The sequence below is a fragment of the Hylobates moloch genome, unplaced genomic scaffold, assembly GCF_009828535.3.
Source record: "Hylobates moloch isolate HMO894 unplaced genomic scaffold, HMol_V3 SCAFFOLD_1, whole genome shotgun sequence".
Lineage (NCBI taxonomy): Eukaryota > Metazoa > Chordata > Mammalia > Primates > Hylobatidae > Hylobates > Hylobates moloch.
Window position 1 is genome coordinate 111,714,919 of NW_026652276.1, and position 23,524 is coordinate 111,738,442.

The 23,524-nt window shown below is 48.2% G+C and overlaps 1 long non-coding RNA gene and 1 pseudogene across 1 annotated transcript; both read left to right on the top strand.

Annotated features, from left to right (window-relative positions):
* Nucleotides 1–10,858: 10,858 nt before the first annotated feature.
* On the top strand, nucleotides 10,859–11,737 carry LOC131384285 (uncharacterized). Its single transcript, XR_009214972.1, has 2 exons — nucleotides 10,859–10,961; nucleotides 11,069–11,737. It is a non-coding gene; the product is annotated as an uncharacterized LOC131384285 (long non-coding RNA).
* A 4,987-nt stretch (nucleotides 11,738–16,724) lies between these two features.
* LOC116810449 (suppressor APC domain-containing protein 2-like) lies at nucleotides 16,725–18,454 on the top strand (annotated as a pseudogene).
* Nucleotides 18,455–23,524: the final 5,070 nt, after the last annotated feature.

Sequence of the window (23,524 nt, forward strand, 5' to 3'; positions counted from 1 at the left end):
TGCAGTGGCTCATGTCTGTAATCCCAATACTTTGGGAGGCCGAGTGGGGAAGATCCCTTGAGCTCAGGAGGTTGAGGCTGCAGTGAGCTGTGATCATGCCATTGCACTCCTGTCTGGGCAACAGAGTTAGACCCTGCCTCCAAAAAGAAAAAAAAAAAAAAGAAGATAAATACATGTACAGTTTTTGAACACAAATTGTATCATACTATATTTTTTTATTTTGCTATTTCACAAGCAATATATCATTTACATTATTCCATATCAATGCATGAGATTCTAACTCTATTTTTAATGTCTTAAAAGTATTCCAAAGAATGGATATACAAGATGTATTTCACTGTTTATTCTTTGATAGAAACTTAGATTATTTCTGATTCCATCATTATTAAAAAATGCAGTGATAAGATTCTTGTACATAATTGACTACACTGACAACTAACCGTTCAGTTTATCTTGCCTTCTTTTAGTCAGAGAATATGTCATGAGTTTAATATTTATTTTATGATTTGATTCATAGGGAAATTAATATTATGACTGGATAAGACAATTGTGAAGAAACTGCACTTCGAGGTTGTCTATCTCCGTATTCTGATGGAAAAGCGTGGAATTTAGAAGCATTGCTCGCTCCTTCAGTTTCTAACAAGTCAGTATTCTCATAACAATTTAAATTTAAATGTTTGAATTGTTTCTCCTTCCCTCCTTCAGGATAAGTATGTTGTTTTTCTGTTTGTGAAACTTCTGACTCCGGGGTTTTTCAGCTGGGCTTTAGAAAGGGTAACTCCCATATTGCTGTTGCATCTATTTCTCTTCAGCATCTGGTGGCATGTGATACAGATCATAGAATTAGACCAGATTCTGTATATATTTTGGGACCAAAAATTCAAAGTAATCAACTCAAGACAGGAGTCTACAACTTTGATTCTTAACAAAAGATTTCTTTTGATTTCCCCAAATATTTATGATTCCTAGAAGAAATTCACTCATGGGTGAAGCATGTGGTTCTGTTGAATGTTTTGTTGGGGATTTCCACATTGAGTTTCATGAGGCATATACTGTCTTTTAAAGGGGTTTTTTTTTGGTACTGCCTTTCTCTGATTCTATTGGAGAGTAATACTAGCTTCCTAAAATATATTGGGAAATGTTCCCTCCTCTGCTACTTTTAGACAATGTTATTCTCATAATGACAAGTTTTCTTGTGAAAATGCTCTGAAAAAAAATGTAGGGTGGGCTGGGCATGTGGCTTACACCAGCATTTTGGGAGGCCGAGGCAGGTGGATCATGAGGTCAGGAGTTTGAGACCGCCCTGACCGACATGGTGAATGTCGTCTCTACTAAAAATACAAAAATTAGCCAGGCATGCTGACATGAGCCTATAATACCAGCTACTCGGGAGGCTGAGGCAGAAGAATCACTTGAACACAGGAGGCAGAGGTTGCAGTGAGCCGAGATCGCACCACTGCACTATAGCCTAGGCGACAGAGCAAGACTCTGTCTCAAAAAAAAAAAAAAAAGTGTAGGGTGCCTTTTCTCTTTTGTACTGGGTAATATTATTTATCTTGATTTGTATTTACCCATATACCTAACAATGGTTTAATGAGCCCCCATCTTCTACTCTCCAATCTTACCCCTACTTCAGCCACTCCTCCCTACTTTCTGGTACTCAGCCCCGTGTTTTTCTCTCCTCACATTCTCAACCCTGTCTCTTTAACGTGGGGACTTCCATGTGCTGCCTATATCCTCCCACCATGATCTGACAGGAGGCTCTGCAGGCTCTAAGCTGGGGCAGCAATGTGGTCCCCTTAGTTTCAGCCTCCAGACCACTGTCCTGTGCTCCTGGCATATGCTCCTAGTGTCTGGAAACATCTGGTTCATGTAGTTGGTCTGGCTTCCTATGTGTTTGGTGCCAGAGGGAGTCTGCTTCTTGCTCTTCCTCCACACAGAGAAGGCAAACCTCTGAATTGATTTTGAAATCAGTTCTTAGTTATTTCTTTTGGACTGAAATACATTGTCTATTACTTTATGATGACATAAATATTGTAGCTTAGTTTGTGGCAGTTAGAATTTCATTTTTATTTATTGTTTTACAAGCCATGCCACCATGCCCAGCTAATGTTTTATCGTTTGGCAGAGACGTGGTCTCACTCTGTGGCCCAGGCTAGTTCCATTTCCTAGGTTTGCACAATTATCCCACCTTGGCCTCCCAAAGCACTGGGATTACAGGCATGAGCCACTGTGCTTGGCCAATAGTTAAAATTTTAGACTATTATGTACAATACTGTGATATGCCATATTTAACTTATTCAGAGACAAGGCTTTAATAAAACATTACTTCATGTTAGAATATTTTTCTTTAATTTTTTCAAATTAGTTTTCTTTTTTTTTTCCCTAATCTTTTTGTTCTAGCTTCACCTTTACCCTGAGTTTCCATGTTTCCATCCTGGGCAGCAGAGGCAGCTCCATGGATGATGGCCTGTAGCTCTGTGTACTTGGAGCTCTTACCCAGTAAGACTTTGTGACCAGGAGGCCTCTTTTCAGGACAGATCACCTGCATGTAAAACAAAGAGCCCTTCCAGGCCAGGAGTATTTAGCCAAGATCTTTTTGCTTTCACATTTTGTTTTTGTTTGTTAGGGTTTTGTTTTTTTTTTTTTTTTTTGAGACAGGGTCTCTGTTGCCCAGGCCAGAGTACAGTGAGGCGATCTTAGCTCACTGCAACCTCTGCCTCCCGGGTTCAAATGACTCTCTTGCCTCAGCCTCTCAAGTAGCTGGGTTTACAGGCTCACACCATGGTGTCCTTCTAAGTTTTGTATTTTTAGTAGAGACAGGGTTTCACCATGTTGGCCAGGCTGGTCTCAAACTCCTGACCTCAGGTGATCCACCTGCCTCAGCCTCCCAAATTGTGGGATTAACGGTGTGAGCCACCACAGCCAGTGAGTTTTTGAGTCATTACCATCATTGGACACAATAAATATCCAGACACACAGATGTTCCCTAACATGTCTATGAGTTTAGAGATTGGACGTTTCTTTTTCCAGTGATCCTGGTTCTTGACCTTCTCATTTAAGGTTTTGTCATCTCCCAGCAGCAGACACAAGGTTTCCTTAAGCCCTGTCAGTGTAGAGGAGGGTCTTTGAAAAGCACCAAGTATACACTGTGAGTATTTCAAGATTTCTCCACGTTTCTCTGTCTCTTCCAGGCCAGTTCTTGGAGATACTAGGAAGCCAAGAGTTTCCTCCAAGAATGGAGATTCCTTGGAAGTGAGGTTCACCTTGAGTCAAGAAAGACGAATCAGACATGATATTTGCCCAGGGTCTCAAGAACAGAGCCAGAAAGAAGAGCTGGGGCCGGCGGGACTGTGGGGGTCCTCTCTCCCACCTGAAAAGCTACTGCTGCCTGCCGATCCTCTCAAGAGGAGACCTCTCTGGGCTCCAGCACCTAAAACAGACAAACCTGGGAGGATGCTTCTCTCTTCTATGTCACACGTGTCCTGGAGAAAACCCGTGTATCTGAATGACCAAAGAAAACTATGAGAAAAAGTGCAAAATCTGTGCCAGGCCATTCAGTGTCTGGCTGGGGCTCTGGGGTGCACATGCATTCCAAGAAGACTGAAGGGTGCCAAGCCTGCAGGAAATGTCCATCAGACCTGCCTCTCACACCTGGAGTAGGACTGCCCATCCAACTTCATGATGCAGAACTGTCTTTAAAAGGTGACTGCAGATATGGAGAGAGGGATTTCTAACCCTGATAGAACACGACCAGCTGTCCTGCTGGGGAAAGCTGCATCCACCAGTGACATGCTGCTCAAACTGGCCCAGGACACACTCTACTACCTAAGGAATAAGCCCCACATTTGCTATTTGTGGGTGAAAGGAGAGGGTGAGAGAGGAAGGGAGTGTCCGCACAGACATGAGAAGCCTGCAGATCCAGATGACCCTTTGCTGATCAGAATAAGAAAGATCGACTTGTGAAAACAATGACCCCGTAGCAGATGAGCTTCTAAAGCAGGCTTCAACCATGTGTCATCTGGACCCACTGGTGGAGGATTCTGCCCCCACTCTATGTTGATGGTCTGGGGGATACCATTACTGAGACAGATCTAAGAAATAATCTCTACCTGTTGGCGAAATCTGGATGGTCATTTGTATGAGACAGCAGTGTGCTCTCATCAGCTTTCTACAGGGCAGGCTGCGGAAATGGTGCTGAGAAGTACTATTGTAAATTGATTGTCCATGGCTGCAGACTTACCTTCAAATGGAAGAAGATTCCAAGCTCTCAAAAGGAAAAAGAGAAGGATGGAACCACAGACTCTGGGACCCTGCCAGAGCCTATTTCAGTGCTGCCAGGAGCTCCTCCTCCCCCTGCAGCTCTGGTCCCCACCTTGGAGCCTCCTTCCAAGGAGTGAGACTACCTTTCTGACTTTTTCTGACCATAGACACCTTTTCTGAATTTTTCTGTCCTTGGCACCTGCTGAGGACAGCAGACCCAGGGACCCGGGCTCCTGGGCCTATTCTTGCCCAGCTTCTTCTTGATCATGTGACTTGAAGGCATTCTTGTGCAGTGGAAGCAGGGCCCCAGGACCATATGATAGATCGATGGTCTCTGGCCTCTGCTCCACTGATGGTCAGATGGTGGCCACTCAGGGTGTGAGAGCCCAGCCATCGCTGTTTCCTTGAGTCGAAGAGGTTGGAGGCTGGTCCACCTGCTCCTATCCCACCCTCGGCGATGTGGATGGTTGCTCTTTGAGCCTGGTAATGTCACTGCCTTGGCCCTGCCAGGCATGCCCTGCCTTGGGGGGGCCCTGTGTACCCACACACTACTTTAAGGGGCTTGCTCTTCCTTGGGCCAAATTCTAGTTTTGGCCAGTGCCCCAGGAAGTTCAGTGCCCTGTTTTGCTATCTTGGCTATTTCTGGGGCACCTGTGGTTCTCCTGGGTCCCTTTTCTCCCAGGGCTTGGGCTGGGCTGGGCATCTGTAGGTCTGGGATGTTTGCCCTGTGAGGGAGGCTCTGTCACACAAGTGGGCAGGCATGGGGACCTGTGACAGGCTGCTGGCTGGCTAGGGCTCTGCAGATGCCACAATCCTTCTCGCCTCCAGCAGTCTCTGAGTCCAGCTTCCCCATTGACATTGCTTTCACCCAGCTCAGGAGCTGAAGGCTGTGCTGCTCCGTGGCCCCTGAGAAAGGTCAGGTCCAGGTGCCACCATGCAAGGGGAGTGTCTATGGCCCTACTGTTGGGTTTTCATTGAGCTGGGCAAGGCCTGGTTGTGGGGGCCCTGATGGAGTTCAGGGCCAGGGCCTGTCCTATGGTCCTGGGGGTGTCCAGGGAAGATGAAAGAACAGGGGTTCGGCATCCCTGCTCAAAGCTACACTGTGGACACCATGAATCCCGGATGTCCAGGTCCATGGGGAGTTTGGGAGAGAATTTCAACACAGAACTCACCAAAAATCCCATGATCTATCCTGAGATAGGAATAGACTTGCCACATCTTGGGCTGCTGGGCCCCCAGAGAGTGACCTGCCGTCCTGGGCTCACGGAATTCTCATGCTGCTGGGCCTTGGCCTCAGGTCAGCTTCTGGGCTTCTGGATCTGGGCTGGTGGGCCAGGGAGCGCCAGCCCATCCCCCTTAGGAAGGGTCTCCATGCTGAGGGATGCTCGCAGAGGCCTGGGTGCCAGAGACACTCGCTCCAGGACCAGGGCCTTCCTAGGGATCTTTGTATGTTTTGCTGAATGGAAAGCAAACTTGGTCCACTTCTCCCCCAAGCCCATCTGACCCTTGTACGGTTTGAGTTTTTGGAGTCTTGGGGTCTCTAGTAACCCACCTGGTCTGACACTGAGGAAATACCTACAGGCTGCTGATCACACAGTGAGGGTGAGGGGTGTGTGCTGCCTGGGCATGGGCACTTGTGAATGAGGGTACCTGCTGATCCCACAGTGAGGGGTGTGTGCCGCCTGGGGTGTGGGAACTTGTGAGTGGGGACCCCTGTTGCTCTCTGGCCCTGTTGGTGCTCGCAGCTATGGGTGTGGGCTGGCACAGACGGGACTGAACCCTCCAGGGCCCTCCAGGGTTCTTCTAGGGCAGGAGTGGAAGGGTGTGGTGGGGGGCTTGGAGGGGTCTTGCTCTCATCCCCTGCCCTATTACTGAGGTGAGTCCAACACCTGACCTGGGGCCCAGCTGGCCTGTTTTTAGAAGCTTCTTAGAGAAGGAAGAGGAGGAGGAGGAAGGCCTCGGGAGCAGGGATGGAGGGTCCTGGGAACTCCCCACTATTTGCTGTCTTAGATGGTGACTCAGGAAGGGACCTGGTGCTGGAGACCACCTGGGGGGCAGGTCACAGTGCATCCTTCTGAGCTCAGCCATGGAGGCCTAAAAGTGCCTGAGAACCACATCATCGTCCACAGCCCAGGTATGAGACACTTCAGTCTCGGGAGAACTCCCACAGGGCAAATAGGAGAGCCTCAGGAGAGGGTCTAGGTTTGGGGCTGGGCGTCAGGCCAGGAGGGGTCTCCTGGGAGCGGCCTGTGCCTTCACCCTGTTTCTGCCCTGGGCACCTCGCACTGGGCAGTGCTGGGTCCTTTCTGGACACCCCTGGGGTCCAGCTCTGCACAGGAGGCAATGGATACGGGAAGGCCCAGGCAGGGAAGTGCTCGCCACACTCCTGCCTTTCATCTGAGTTGTGTCAGGGGTGGATTCAGTTTCCAGGAGGACTCATGGTGCCCTGTCCAGCCCACCAGGGCTGGATTGGTTTGGCCCTCCCTCTGGGCTAAAGCAGAGGGCTCTGTGGGCAGTGTGGGCACTGGCCTCGGGCCAGGTTTGATGTACTTGTTGCTCCCCCAGCGCCCTTGGGCACATGGGGACAGGGTTCTGTGCACTTTCAATGCCACATGTGCCCTGGCTGTGAGCATGTGCTTGCCCTGCAGAAGGCAGATGTACCAGAGCTTCAGGATGAGCTTGTGATGAGCTTGAGGTAGGAGTTTGTGGGGACAGCAGGCATGGGAGGACCTGGTCCTTCAAGGTAGAGGGCTGGTGGCCTGAGCAGGGCCTACTGGGGCCTCAGTCTGTGGTGCTGGGGGTCCCCTATGTATGGGGTGAGACCTCCCACAGGAGGCTGGATCAGATAAGGTCTTGCAGCTTCTTATAGGGGTGGTCTCATCTCTATCAAATGTGGCCCCTGAAAGAAGGGCTCCCCAAGTACTCTCCCAAGATGAGTCCTGGCCCAGTCTGCCCAGGATGCTGGCCCTGAGTCCCAGCCCCAGCCATGTGATGCCCCCTCTCAGGCAGGGCATGGTTTGTGTGCCCTGCAGGGACCTGCCTCTGCCTCCTGTGCAGAGGAAGGGAGCTGGGTCCTTCTGGAGGAGCCAAACCCCTCAGCTGGGGAAGCCAAGCCCTGTAGGGCAGCAGGGTCCCTGGCCTGGGGTCTCCTGTGCACACTTGTCCCATCAATCAAGCACTGTAGGAGCCATTTTAAGGTGGCAATCTGGGTACACAACATTTGCTTATCTTCACAGAAGGAGCAGAGGTGTTCAGAGCCCCCTGGACTGCCCTGAAAACCTCACTATTCCAGGCCCCTCTGCAGACCCTTCCCAAGGCCAGAACTCCAGGCAGTAGGCTGGGCTGTCACCCTCTTCTCTGAGACCCTACGCCTGTCCTGAGACCTCCCCATTGTCCCTCAGATGCCCCATCCCTCCGGATTGCCCACCTCCCCTCGGACCCTCCATGCCCCACATGCCTCACTTGATGCTGCAGCGCTCTCAACATGGCGTGGCTTATGAAGGTGTGGCTCACATCTAGGTCATTCTGGTGCACGTTCGCTGAGGACATCTTGGCCTGCTTCATTTTCTGTAGAGCAGGGCCAAGCCTCAGAACAGACACAAGACTCACTGTCAAAATTGCTGTCATGAAATAGCGGTTCTGGAAGGAAAGGAGGCTTTTTCTGTAGAAACTTCATTTCCAAAGCCAGGGAAAGTCAGCAGCGTGCAGCTCACCTGTGTTGCCCATGCCACTGTCTGCCCAGGATTTGTGACTGACCCCTTCCGCCCCCTTAGGGTTGACTTTCCCTCCATCTGGGTAACTGGGCTTCTGACATGGTCCGGCCTTTGCATCCTGCTGTGGCTGGGACTGGAAGGACCAGACCTGGTGTTTCCCTGGGTTCTTGGCCTTCGCCTTCTCGACATTCAGTAGGGGTGACCATGCTGGGCCCCAGACATCTGTGAGGTTTCCTTTGTAGATCCAATGAGACATCTGTGGGCAGAAGAATGCTCTGGTCAGACAGGCCTCAGGGTGACCCCAAGGGGGATCCAAACCTAAGGATTCTGGAAGTTTCCAGCCTTTGGCTCCATGGTTCCTCAGGAGAGGTTCAGTCTGCCTAGGACTGGGCTTCCCTTCCCATGAATAAAGAGTGAGCAAGAGCTCAGGCTGTGAACTCTGATCAGGATTTACTCCTTCCTTTGGGGTGACCAGAAGGTGTTCCTGTTCCTGGCTTAGAAGTGGCCCAGGCCCTGGCATCAGATTCCTCCCAGCAAGGTGATCCTTGCAGGGATGGGCAGGAGGGCTGGGGACCAGGCCTGTTGTCCTTTTGGTGAGGAAAGTGTACCCTTCTCTGAGAGGCAGGCAGCACCAGGCAGCAACAATGGGCACCTGTCCTCAACCCTGAAGAGTGGTCACGGGGGACACTCATCCACCTCTGTGCCTTCTTGCTGTTCCTAGATTTATTCCAGTTGTCAAGCATTCATAGCCATTTATCTGTCCATCTGATGCCCTGATGTTTTTGCTGTAGATAAGAAGTGATTGAGTGAGCTGAGCTGCCAGGCTTCCTGGAGTTATTCTTGGATGCTGGGTCATGTGCTTAGGGGCCCCGATGTGACTGAACTGGAAGGACCAGATAGGACAGAACCCAGTCCCTGATGAGTGGGCACTGGTGGCCTGGCCTCATGACCACAGGACACACTGTTCCCAGGGCACAGACACCCTGGGCTTTGGTTGGATCTTGGCCTCTAGGTAGGGCTCTGGTGGGCAGTGGGCAGTGACTCCTGAGACACTACTGTGATTCTCGGTGGTGGCTGTGGTAAAACACCTGCAGGGCTGGAGTTTAGTGTGAGATTCAGCAGGAACTGTGGCCTCTCCCAGTGACAATGTGTCACTCCCACTCACCAGCACGCATGCCCACAGGCCATGGCCTCTGCCTCACCAAACCCCTGCCAAGTCACCTATCTATGGAGCAGCTTCCATGCAGCAGGGTTGGGCTCTTACCTCCACCTCCAAGGCACAGACAGGGGCAGCTCTGTGTCACTGTAAGGCCATGAGGAGAGCTGAGGACCTGGACCAGGCTGGGGGCCATCCCCTTTCCTGAGCAGGCCTCAGGGAAGGACGAGCCCCATCCTCATCGGACCCAGGTCTCAGCCCAGGAGCCTGCATAGGGAAGAAAGGACAGACAGGGCCTCCATGCTGGCTGACACTCAGGAGGGGCCGGGGCAATGGAGCAGAGGGAGCACAGGGCCAGGCACAGGCTGCTCAGGATCCATGGGGGCTCAGGCTGCACAATGGGGCTGCCCCTCCTGGGCTGCAGGCAGCATCCCCTATGGGAGCTGAGAAAGTCCAGTCCTGAGATGGGGCAGGTCTGCCCAGGGGTGTGTGGCTGGGCCCTGACAGCAGTCTCCTAAAATGTGACTCTATCGCCAGGGATTAGTCAATCAGTTCCAATTAGTCATTCAGTTCCAAGAATGCTGAGAAGTACCCAGTAGAGCAAGGATTCACCTGGAGCCCATCCTGTCTAATGGACTCTGAGCATCCCGCGTCCACCTGCCTCTCCTGCATATCGGTCACCACCCTTTCCCTTTTCCTCATTTCTCCATCGTGTCTGACCCAGAGGCTGTGACCCTCTCTCCAGCCACAGTGGCCCTTCTTTTACCCTTGTCCTGTCAGAGTGCCTGGCTTGTCCACTTACTAACTGTGCTGCTGTGCACGGCCGGGGTGGCACCAGAGGCAATGAGGGTGACTGAGGGCCCCACAGGTGGCCAGCTTGGCCCTTTACCCCATCCCTAGCCTCAGGGGGTTCTCAGGGCTGTCAGCCAGCAGCCCTGGCTTGGGGCATCTGGCTGTCCTCCTCCCACTGTTCTGACCCAGCCTCACCCACCTGTCCTCTGTCTGTGGTGCTGACCAAGCCAGCAGGTAGCAGGTCCCCAGAGGGTGCTGCTGAGCTTTGGGAACCCACCGAGGCTTCTCTGCTGAAGGCCCCAGGTGAGTCGCTGCCCCTGGTTCTACATCATCCACTGTCCTCTTCAGCACCATCCACCCCACCCCAGGCCAGCTCCATGCAGATGCATCCACGAGTCACCAGTCTCAGGGTCCTCTCTTGTAGGATGGAGATTACCGTACCTGCTGTACAAATTCGTATTTATTGTGTGAAATAAAGTATAGAAGCTAAAGTAAATGAGGACTTTCGTTTGCATTTTCCTGATGATCACTGATGCTGAGCACTTGTTAGCCATTTTTATATCTTTTTTTAAAAGATAAATATCTATTCAGGTTCTTCGCTTGTTTTTAAATCAGGTTATTAGATTTTGGTGAGTTTTCTCTCTTCTATTCAGTTGTGTGGCTTCTTATGTATTTTGATTTTAACCCCTTATGAGATATATTGTTAGCAAATATTTTCTCTGAGGTCATAAGCTGCTTTTTAATTTCATTGATTGATTTCTCCTGTGCAGAAGCTTTAGGGTTAGATATACTCCTACTTGTATTTTTGTTTTTTGTTGCTTGTGTTTTTAATGTCGTATTTAATAAATTATTATCTGAACCAATGTCAAGGAGCATTTGCCCTGTGTTTTCTTCTAGGATTTTTACAGTTTCTGATTAAATACCAATGGGATATCACCTCCTATCTCTTAGGATGGCTGTTATAAAAAGGACAAGAGATAACCAGTGTTGGTGATGTTGTGGAGAGAAGGGAACCTTTGTACACTGCTGCTTAGAATGTAAGTTAGTACAGCCATTATAGAAAACAGTATGAAAGTTCCTGAGAATCTAAAAATAGAACTACCATATGGCTCAGCAATCCCTCCTATGAATTATATATCAACAGGAAATGAAATCAGCATCTTATAGAGATATCTTCACTCTCCTCTTCTCTGTGCCCCACCACAGCATTGTTCCCAACAGCCAAGCCATGGGATGAAGTTACTGTGCATTGATGGACGAGTGGAGAAAAAAAATGTGGGGGAGGTGTTTGTGCGTGTATGTGTGTGTGCGTATAATATATGATAATATAATATTTTTTCAGCTTTTAAAAAGTTGAAGATACTGCCATTTGTGATAACATAAATGAACCTGGAGGATATTAAGCTAAGTGAAATAGCTTAGGGAGAGAGGAAAAATACTGCATAATTTCTGTTACATATGAAATCTTTAAAAAGGTTAAATACATAGAGACATGATAGAATGACGACTTGGGGGAGAAGAGACACAAGTCAACGTTTCAGTTATATAAAATAAATGCATCTGGAGGACTAAAGTACAATTTAAAAGTTATAGTTACTATTTTTATATTATATACTAGTGATTTTTGAACAGGGTAAACTTTAGGTGCTTTGACACCAAAAGGAAACTACATGAGTTCAGGTATATGTTAAATTGTTTGACCACAGTCATCATTGATATGTATATGTATGTGTATATATATATAATTATGGGCTCATTAAATTTAAATGCTATAAATAGGTAACAAAGAATAAAGTTAATTGAAAAACTGTCATTAGACTTGATTTTGCCTAAATGACAAACTGAAACTACCTCCTAAATATTAATATTTGTACATCACATAAAGTTCATATGTTGGAAATATGCTTAAAGAAAAGGAATTACAAATTTTAATAAACAGAATGACACAGTAAATGCAAAACAGTAGAAAGAGATGAAAATCTGATTAATCAGAGTGGTTAATGCTTAGATATAATTAATGATGTGTTAGGAGCAATTTCGAGCCACTTGCACATAAATTTAATACCAAGGAGTTTATGTGTACACAGAGATTAAATAAAAAAATACATTTACAATGATATTAATATTAAAATGATTATGGGAACCAACTGTCTGCTATAGAAAAAATAGAGTGTGAAGTAACTAGTAGAAAGTTTGAAACTTTGTTAGAAAGTTGATCAAGTGAAAAAGTGATCAGCATTTTTGAGCACTAAAGAGAGGATGGACAAAATTTTCTTTTCTTTCTTCTTTCTTTCTTTTTTTTTTTTTTTTTTGAGATCAAGTCTGTCTCTGTCCCCCAGGCTGGAGTACAGTGGCGCAATCTCAATCTCAGCTCACTGCAAGCTCTGCCTCCCGGGTTCACGCCATTCTCCTGCATTAGCCTCCCGAGTACCTGGGACTGCAGGCGACCACCACCATCCCTGGCTAGTTTTTTGTATTTTTAGTAGAGACGGGGTTTCATCGTGTTAGCCAGGATGGTCACGATCTCCTGACCTCGTGATCCACCCGCCTGGGCCTCTTAAAGTGCTGGGATTACAGACGTGAGCCACCGCAACCGGCCCATAATTTTCCAATACCAAGAAAATCATTTGATATTGCAAGGTTTTAAACCTAAATTAGTGTATTTAACTTCACAAAGGCCGAAATCCTATAAGTAATGTTTCTTGAACACTTTAAAATGACAATAAAAATTGAAGTGTAACCAACAAGTAATGTGAAGCCACATGCAAATTTCCTTTTAGATCGTTTTAGTATTTTTTAACTTTATGTGAATTTTTATTTTAATAGGTTTTTGGGGAACAGGTGGTGTTTGGTTACAGGGAGAAGTTTTTAGTGGTGATTTCTGAGATGTTGGTGCACCCATCACCCAAGCAGTGTACACTGTACCCAGTGGGTATTCTTTTATCCCTAAGATTGTTTTAAATGACATCTAGATTAAATAGAACATTCAGACAGAGATTACTTTTACAGCACCAGAGAAACGCTAAGGAGGAAGCTTTGCGACTGAAAGCAAAAGACCTGAATTTATATATTTAATTCCACTAATTAACATTCTTAATTTTATAGAAAAACAGCAATTCTGCCCACGTGCAGGAGTTATGCATTAAAGTGGAGCATGATCATTTCAGATATTTGTCCAAAACATAAAAATTCTTCCAAGTATTAAGAAAATATTTATACTTCACAGATAATGTTAGTGTATAATACATGGGCATTGAGATGTTTCAAATGAGAAAAATTTCTCATAGGACACCGTTCTACACAAAATATTTATGTAAAATTTTTTACTCATATATGCATGCGGACATTTGATGTTTTAGCACGGAATAACATTCGCAAAGGTCATTTAATGTAGTAAATTAAAAATTTTTAAGTTTACAAGAATTTTAAAACTGCCCAGCAGAACTGATAGAAAAATATGGGAACTTCCCAGGACCAGAACTGAATCAAGAGGCAAATTCACAGGAGTCATGAAAGCAAGAAGTTAGAGCTGCCTTCAGGTACATCTCTGATTGAAGGGCTGAGTACACAGACCTCAAGCCTGTGAAAATCATCCACTCTGCCCTTTGGAATATACAGAGAAAATTACTAACTGGGGCCATCCCAAATGTGAGATCTCTAAAATGTAAGAGCCAAATTGTAAATTATGAAGCACACAAAATAAGCTACCCAAAAAAGGGAAAGAAGAAATTATATAACCCATAAATTTCACAGATTGGAAACATATTTAAAATAATTAAGTAACACAAATCGGGAAGGAGAATATCAAAATAATTTTGAAAACACATAAAGTTCTAAAGCGGGCACTGGGGGCAGTGGCTCATGCCTGTACTCCCAGAACTTTGTGGGGGCCGAGGCAGGAGGCTCACTTGAGGCCAGGAGTTTGAGATCAGCTTGGGCAACAAAGCAAAAATTGTCTCTACAACAAATAGATATAAAAAAATAAGCCAGGCACAGTGGTGTGTGCTTGTACTGTCAGCTACTGGGGAGGTGGAGGTGAGAGGGTCTTTTGAGACCAGGAATTTGAGGTTGCAGTGAGCTATGACCACCACTGAACTCAAGCCTGGGTGACAGAGAGATTCTTTCACACACACACACACACACACACACACACACACACACACACACACACTAAACAGGCATGTTTTGCAAAGACTCAAACAGAAATTGAACAACTGAAACTTAAATAAATTTAATATCCAATGTATGGTTTAATTATTAAACCAAGTTAATAACAACAGGATTAGTGAACTAGGATACTGAGATGAATAAATAAAATAACTACAGAAAAACAAAATGATCACAATACAAACATGATTATACATGTACAAAGAATAAAATGAAATGAAATCAAATACATTGGTTTCACTAGCTTACATACAAATAACAAATCATATTAATAACAAATATTTATAAATTTCTGAAACTCAATATCAGATGGGAACCCTTGAATGCAGAAGTGTATTGTGATTAATAGTGACCACCAACAAAAAATACTCGACAGAAATAAAAGTCAAACTGCATAACAGCAAAGAAAAGAAAAAATTTTAAAGCCATGAGAGAGAAAAGAAGAGAGAACCAATGAAGGTGAGAGCAAAGTCTCCACAGCCTGTGCTCAGTCAGAAAACAGAGAAATAAGTAAGAGTGCCGAGAGAAGTTACGGTTCAACCAATAATTAGATACTTCACTAACATATTTTGAATAAGTAAGGATGCACTAAATGATTTCCAAAAGTAAAAAAGTGGGAAATCTTATTACCAATATGAGCTTATTAAGAATACACTTCAAAAAGAAAAAAAAAATTTTAAATGGAGTTCAAGGAATCAAAATGAAATGCAAGAAACTGCAAACATATTGGGCTATGAAATCATGGTGGACAATGAACTAAAGGATCCATCAAGTCTTTGGCAGCATCAGTTTCCAAATGATTTATATAAAATAACAGTGTTAAATGAACTCTATATAATGTAATGAAATAAATTATCAAATCCTCTGATACTTGAATAATTTAACTGATGTTAGCATCTCCTTTTCGGATAATTATTTTCATAGAAAAAATATACAATACTTCTGTCTCATCATTTGCAGAATATCAATTATCCTTTTTTCAGAACTTATTAGCACCAAAGGGCTCACAGTGGCATAGGCCCTGGTCACAAGCCTCTGGACAGCCAAGATGACTGAATCATATGTTTATATCAGAATCAAGTAGGATGAGAGGCTCAAATCCAACCAGTACATGACCACAAAGAAACTCACCAACAGCAAGATGGTCTCGGTGGCCCTTTTTTCTGGAGAGACTCTTGGAGAGAGTCTGGTGCTGTGAAGGTGCTGGGATCACCTCTGATGCCTGCACAAGAAAGTCACCATGTATGCACTTGAGAGCAGCGTCTAATTCCCACAAAGGAGACATCTCTAGATAATGACAGAGTAAGAAAAATAAGGCTCCAGATGATGGACTTCCTTGGAGAAATGAGGCAGTTTTATTGAGCCTCTAAAAACTGGTCTGAGTCATATTAGAAGAAACCACAGTGTCGAAGATTATGTAACTACTGCAGGACAAACTGAGGGACCATAAGAAGACAAGAACATATGAAATATGATTTGTGAATTTATGTTTAAACCTCACCAACTAGGAGGTGCTGGGGCTGATGGTGATGGCCTGGAGCATGCTCAGGAGGCAGGTGGTGCAGACAGAGAGGTCCCTCATCACGTGCTCAGCTAGAAAAGCATCTTACACTTGAAGTCATCTTGAAAATGAAGGGACTCAAAAAGGTCTGGAGACACCAAGAACACAATGGTGAGCAGCATCATGATGTGGACGAGGGCCAAGTGACTGGTGGTCAGGCCAGTGGGCTCAGGATCCAGAAGGAGCGTCATGGTACCAGAGAAAAGGAGGAAGATGTTGGCCGAGACTCCAGTAACAGCTTGGGCAAAGAAGGCACTTTTGAATGATAACATAAGAGGAAACTGCGTTCATTTTAATGGCAAAGAGGAAATATTTTATGTACCTGAAAAAATCAACCAATAAAACTTCCATCATCAATGTTACTTACTTCAGATTTAAAATTATCACCGTCATTATCATTTTAAATCCATCCATTTATTTTGATTAATGTTGATTGTCACATATAAATTCTTAAACCTACAGCCTGATCATTATATGATAAACAAAATTATTAAGTTGATCGAACACCCACACATGCACAGTCACACCTGTAGAGGGCGCACATTATCTGTGCTCCTATAGTATCAAGGACACACTTTTTTATTAAGCATTTAGTTTTCACTTTTTGCATTCCTTCATTTAGTTTTCATCACCCAGAACTGTGACATGTATGTAAAAATGAATCATGGGTGTTTGTAGAACAGAACTGAAGTAGATTTTGTGCTAATGGAAAAAGCAATCACCTGATATATTTTGGAAAAAAATAATAATGCATTGAGTGGCTGTGATATCACAACAGTCTGACATCATGCTGAACATCACATTCATGCATGCAAAGTTTAATGTATCCTATAAAAATTATATAGCAGATACATAGCAGAAGGTGTTCTTTTCAGATAGTTTGTGGTAGTAAAAAAAAACTCCCTATTAGCAATTAGTATAATAGGATTAAACATAATTTTATTGTGGTCATCTACCAAAATCTTCTTAATGTGAAGTATATTAAAAACCTTGGGAGCGCGTCTGGCCGGCCCCGCCACGGGGCCGCGCGGGGACGCACGCAGGCAGAGGCGTGGATCGATCCCCGGTGCCCATGGCCCGGGCCCCGACGGCCCAGCGGAGCCGCATGCCTCCCGCCGCGCCCGCGCGCAGCACAGAGGAGCTGCCGCGCGCCTTCCTGCAGAGCCTGCGCACGCTATTCCACATCCTGTACGATCCACGGCGCGGCTGCGAGCACCTGCGCGAGATCCAGTCCCGCTGGCAGGGCGCCGACGCGCGGGAGCTGCCCCTCGGGGTCCTGGAGGGCCCGCGCGAGGTGGCCCCTGCCAGCGGCTACCTGACCTTCCAGCGCTTCGTGGCCGGCCTGCGCACCGCACTGCTGAGCGCCGACGGCGGCTCCCGGGACCCCACGCACGCCCCGGCCTGGCCCAGGAACCAGCCGCCGCAGCGCCTGCTGTTCGCGCTGGCCGACGAGCCGCGGATGGTCCTGGAGAGGAAGCACCTGCCCCTGGGCGAGCGCGCTTCTCTGGCTGGTCCCAGCGGCGCGGCCCGCAGCCCAGAGCAGCTGTGCGCCCCCGCCGAGGCGGCGCTCTGCCCGGTGGAACCAGAGCGATCCCAGAGCGCGGCGCTGGAACACAGCCCCAGCGCGTACGCAGGTGCAGCGGCCTGCCAGGGCCTTGGAGGCAGACTCAGGGGATGCCCCGCGGGCCCCCAGTGCCCGAGGAGAACGTCAGAGGCACACCATCACCAGCGGCGTTGACTGAGGCCTGCTGAAGCAGATGAAGGAGCTGGAGCAGGAGAAGGAGGTGCTGCTGCAGGGTTTGGAGATGATGGCGCGGGGCTGCGATTGGTACCAGCAGCAGCTGCAACGAGTGCAGGAGCGCCAGTGCCGCCTGGGCCAGAGCACAGCCAGCGCAGACTTTGGGGCCACGGGGAGCCCCTGCCCACTGGGGCGGCTACTGTCCAAGGTACAGGAGGTGGCCGGGTGCCTGGGGGAGCTCCTGGCTGCGGCCTGTGCCAGCTGGGCCCTGCCCACGTCCTCCTCGGGGCCCCCTGCTCTGCCCTGAGGTCAACCTCGTCCTCGGGCTGTCAGCAGCAGACCATCCTCATGCTGAAGGAGCAGAACTGACTCCTTATCCAGGAGGTGACCGAGAAGAGTGAGCGCATCACGCAGCTGGAGCAGAAGTCAGCGCTCATTAAGCAGCTGTTTGAGGCCCGCGCCCTGAGCCAGCAGGACAGGGGGCCTCTGGACCCCACCTTCATCTTGCCGGTGTGAGCTGAGCGGGCCCACAGGGCCAGCCTGGCACTCAGCCCTTCGGAGCGGGCACTCTGTCGCACCCAACCTCTCTGGCTGGAGATCCCCGGCAGGCCCAGGCAGTCCCGGAATGGGCGCCTTCCTGCACCCCTTGCCATCCAGGCTTCCCTGGCCTGTTCCCGGCTGGCGCCCACACCGAGCCCTTGACTCGGTTTTGGCTTCCGGTGCTGACATGGGCTGAGGCTCTCTTGAGTCTGCATAGTCCGCAGCTACTACTGCCGCTGTCAGTGGACAGTGAGGGAGCCCTCCACCAGTTACCAAATCTTTGGTCGCCCGGTTTCCAGCGGTGCTGCCCTGGGTCCCATCTCCCGGGAAAGGCACTGCTCACGCCAGGCTGCACTTCCGACAACGGCCAGCAGAGGGCGCTGGACGGCACGGATGCGGCGCTGAGGCTGCGCCCCAGACCTGGGGGGTCCAAGGGCAGCTTACCCCCACCTCAACCAGGGCACCAGGACAAGGTGGCTGTCGCTCGGACGGGAGCAGATGGAGGGGATGGGGAAGGCCTCTAAGCGGTGGTTGCTCGCCTGGCAGGGAAGCCCAGGGATGGCGGTCGGACTTCAGGTCCAGGCCAAGGCTGAGAGACTCTGGCTGCAGCGGATCGGGGAGCCGGGTGGACGAGAGCTTGGCCTGCTTGTGCCTCCCGCAGACCCCGGGGTGATGGTCTTCCTCATCCTGGCCAGGACGCTTCCCCACGTTGCGTCCCACAGAACAACCTGTGAGCCTGGCTCACCAGGAGGGCCCTGTCCCCAGGTGCCTGGGCCCCCACTTTCCAGGCATGTCATAGGGAAAGTCTGTCACCCCCTCACTCAGGATTCTCAGGGCCTGGGGTCCTGCTCACCCCCCTTTCCTCTCACGCCCAGCCTGATCCCAGGTTTCATTGAGGAGGAACCACTTCCCTTAGCCAAGGAAAAGGAGAACCCCCAGGGTACAGGAGGAGGCTGGGGCAGGTCCCCTTGGGTGTCACTCCTTGCCCCTGTGCCCAGGCCCACTCCCGCTGGTGCTGGGGTACGCACTGGTGGGGGCCTCATGCTCAGCCCAGCCTGGAGGGCCCCAGTGCCACCAGAGCCAAGGGCACGGCAACATCACGGATGGGTTCTGCAGTCCGGGGCCTCCGATTCAGGGTCAGTGTGTGTGTCGGGGGGTGCGCAGGGTCCCTGATGCGGGGTCAGTGTGTGTGGGACGCAGGGCCCCCGATGCAGGGTCAGTGTGTGTGGGGCGCAGGGCCCCTGGTGGGGGGTCAGTGTGTGTGGGGCGCAGGATCCCCTCGTGCCCAGGGCACTTTGATGCACTATCCCACAAGGCAGCCCTGTCTCAGAGGAGGGGTCCTGGCAGCCAGCACGGCAACTCCCTTCCGGAACCCAGCTCCACGATAACCTGCCCACAGCGACCCCACAGAGCCACATCCCCTGCTGCACCCGGGCTGCAGAGGTGTCCCAGGACAGGCCCAAGCCAGCCCAGCGTGCAGCTGCCTTCCGACCCTGAGGATAGGAGTGAGCCTTCCAGAGGACATAAGCACTCCAGGCCTGGACCTCCTGGGTGGGAAAGGGAGCGGGTCCTGAAGGCCTGTGTCCCACAGCGCCAGCACCAGGTGGACTGCAGTGCAGTGGATGGGCCAGCGGTAGCCGGGGAGAAGCCCCCCCACCACATCAGGAAGCTGGGGTCTGCCCACCAGGGCCTCCCCACATCTGCCTTTGAGGGTGCCTACCATGCCCTGGGGGATCCGGGCATCTTTACAGGACTGGAAGCAGAAGACAGAACAGTGTCTGTCCCAGGGTGACTTCATCAGGAGACCGCCCACGTAGAGCTGGACCCCGCAGCTAAAGCGGAAATGTGAGACAGGCTGGCACCTCCGGAAAACTGCCTCTCAGCCTTGGTGTTCCATGCAAGGTGAAAAAAATATGGGTCTTCCAAGTTTACAGCTTGCAATCAGGCTAGTGTGTGGCCCTAGAGACCACGAGGGGAGAATTTAAAGTGGCCCCGGCTGGCACAGTCTAAGTGGCTGGCAGAGGGACATGCAGACCCTGCCTGGAGCCCGCCCTAGTGACGCTGGGCAGGTCAGTCTCCTTGCAAGATGTGACAGCATCCCTGGCCTCTATCCACGAGGTGCCAGTAGCATGCGCAGGTACATACACGTGCATGCACACAGTCATGACACCTAGAACTGTCTCAGGATGTCAAAATGTGTCCCTAGAGGCAGAAGTGTCCCTGGTTGAGAATGTGCCCCAGAGGAAACAACCACACCAGGCCTCAGGATTTTGTGTTGATCAAGTTCCAAGGAAAATGAATATCTGTCGGCTGCGGTGGCTCACGCCTGGAATCCCAGCACCCGAGGCCAGGAGTGCGAGGCCAGCCTGGCAAATGTAGTGAGAGACCCCATATCAAAAGGAAAAAAAGAAGAAAGAAAGAGGGAAGGAAGGAAGGAAGGAAGGAAGGAAGGAAGGAAGGAAGGAAGGAGAAAAGAAAAGAAAATGTGATCTCCAGTTTTAAAATTCATAAAGACCGCAAGAATACAATACACTATGAGACCCAGCAGAAACAACAGGTAGACTCTGTAGACACAGACACTGGAATTATCAGAGAGAATATAAAATAACAGTGTTTTATATATCTAAAGAAATAAAAAAGATTTCTGGAAATATGAAAAAAAATCTTGTTTTAGCACATGATCGTTCAAATCGTCCTTAAGTATTAGAAATACACTACAGTATCTCCAAACTTAAATAAACCCGAAGTAGTATAATTACATCACTCTGAATCAGTGCCGATTTGTAGTGTCTTAAAATGTAAAGATTTGCATAAATGCGTAAAATAATTTGTACTACTTTATTAAAATGGAAAATAGTCAAATAAAATTCAAATTCAAATATAATACATAATGTCAAATTTTCTTCCACAAATCTATATATTTATATATTCATAATATTAATATTTCATCTAGAAACACGTACTGACTAGTTATAGTTCAGTGAGATGTAAGAACAAATCTTCAGATAATTACAGACATCGTCCCACCTGAGTCTTGATCGCTCGCTGGTAATGAAGCTGAGAAACAGATGCCCACCTGGCTGAGTCTTGGAGTGAGTCTGTGTGTGAATTGTGGTCCCTGAGCCGTGGTTATAAGGAAGGGATGCTGTCAGTTTATCTCCCTCAGGCCCATAATTGTCATGTTACCTGTAGAAGCAGGATGGCCCTGACCCTGCAACTGTTAGAAAGGAGAGCCACTGGGAGAAAATAAATGTACCTAATTCCTGAAAACAGCAGAGTAGCCACAGCTGGGTTCTGAAGTTTAGAATGAGTGAGCTCATTTTCTTAGGTAACTTTTGATCGGCTGGATTGCCTCCTCTCAGTCCTTGTCAACAAAAGGGATGTTAAAGACTAACTAACTTCAAACCGTCTTTACAGTTTCATGTCAGATTATCAAACGTTTCCTTGCTGGAAAAAAAAAAAACTATACATACATACAATGGGATGAATGAATATCATAATGCTGCATAAAAGAAACCAAATTAAAAAGCATGCATAGTATCTAATTCCATTCATTAAAAAAATCAAAAAGCAAACAAAACTGAATTTCTGGCTTCAGGTAAGAGTGAAGTATCTTGTTTAACAAGACTCTCACAGGAAAAGTAATACATTTTTGATAAAATATGATATGTAATCATATAGAAATATATTTATGTGTAATGCATATGGCATAATACATGTATGGGTAAGAAGTGAATGAGAATTTCAGCTTCATCCACTGTAGGGGAGTTAGGGATTGGAGTTAAGTTCAGTCAAATTGAGTTTCTTCTAGAAAAATAACAATACTCCTCAAAAAACATAACAGAATCTAGAGTGTCTATCTGTCATTTATAGTTTCTAGCAAATAATTTTAAAATTCATGAGATGTGTGAAAAAAGCGGGATAATGTAATTCATATACGAGATTAAAACTAAAACAGGCATTAGAAGCTAGCTCCAAGACGTCCAAGGTGTTGTAATAAGATGACAAGAATTGGAAAGCAGCTATTATAAATATGGTCATGGAGGTAAAGAAAAATATTCTCATAATGACTGGGCACATGGGGGATCTCAGCAGAGAAATGGAAATTATAAAAGAACCAAATAGAAATATGATAATGAAAAAAAGTACTGTTGAGAGGATCAGCTGATTAGAAACAGAAAAAATAAACTTAAAGACAGAGCCCTAGAAATTAACTAATCTGAAGACAATGTTTCAGACGAATGATTGAAGAAAAATAAACAGAGCCTTAGAGATCTGTGAGATGACTGGGTCCTGCTAGACAATGCCTGCCTTCCCCAGTGTGGAGTCCACAGTGCAGCTGACCTGCCCCTGCCTGAGCATTTCAGCTGTGGTCCAGCATTCTTCTGAGAGCCTGGCCCCAAAGGCCGATGGTCCACCCTGGGGCTCCTGCCACAGTCACTACTGCCACTGCTATTGCTGCCACGAGGCCAAGGAGGAAGTGTGGAGACCAGGCACTTTCATGCACCCCAACAGTGGAATCCACCCTGTTTTTTGTTGTTTTTTTTTTGAGATGGAGTTTCCCTCTTGTTGCCCAGGCTGCAGTGCAATGGCGAGATCTCGGCTCACAGCAACCTCTGCCTCCCGGGTTCAAGCCATTCTCCTACCTGAGCCTCCAGAGTAGTTGGGATTACAGGCATGCGCCACCACGCCCGGCTAGTTTTGTATTTTTAGTAGAGATGGGGTTTCTCCATGTTGGTCAGGCTGGACTCAAACTCCGGACCTCAGGTGATCCGCCCGCCTCGGCTTCCCAAAGAATCCACCCTGTTTTTGAGGAAGGTAGGTGGCAAGTGGGTCACAATGTTTCACAGCTGCCAGCCTCCACTGCACCCACTGAGGGGGGGCCTTTGCTCCCCAGTAATATGCCCATGGCATAGCCACACTGCCCTTGCCTAGGCATTTTGGTTCCAGCTGCACACTCTTCTGAGGCATTGCAATCCCCAGCTGCCGGCAGAGCAGCTGACTCTGATGGAAGGGGGGAGCAGCTCTGCTCTTCAGGGCAGGGCAGGGTCAGGCCATGCCTCTGGCACCAGCTGTCTCACTCCAGCCATTCCCTGACTAGAGTCCAGTGATGTGGGTCTTATCCTAGCTCCATATTTCACCAACTGTGTGACCTGGATGAGTTTCTTCACCCCCCAGCCTTCCGTGTCCACGTGCAGACAGTGGATATGGGACACAAACAGTGCCAACTGCACAGAGTGACTGGGCACGTCAAATGAGATGGGACCAATAGAAAGGAGAGTGGAGGCTTGGCCCATTTGTTGGTGGAGGTGCTCACTGAGGTGCAAGAAGGTCTATAGGTCACCCACCCATCTGCCCAGGAGCCTCACCTGCCTCAGCACTTATTAGGCACCTGATGTACAGGGATTCTATGGCAGACACCCAACAGTATGGCAGACACCCTTAGTTGTGCTGCCACATGATTCTCCCACCTTGGCCTCCCAAAGTACTGGGATTATAGGCATGAGCCACCACCCAAGTTTAAATTTTTGTTTCATTTTTGTTGTTTTTATATGCTTTAATTACTTTCTCCTTTTCTTCTGTGTATCTACTAC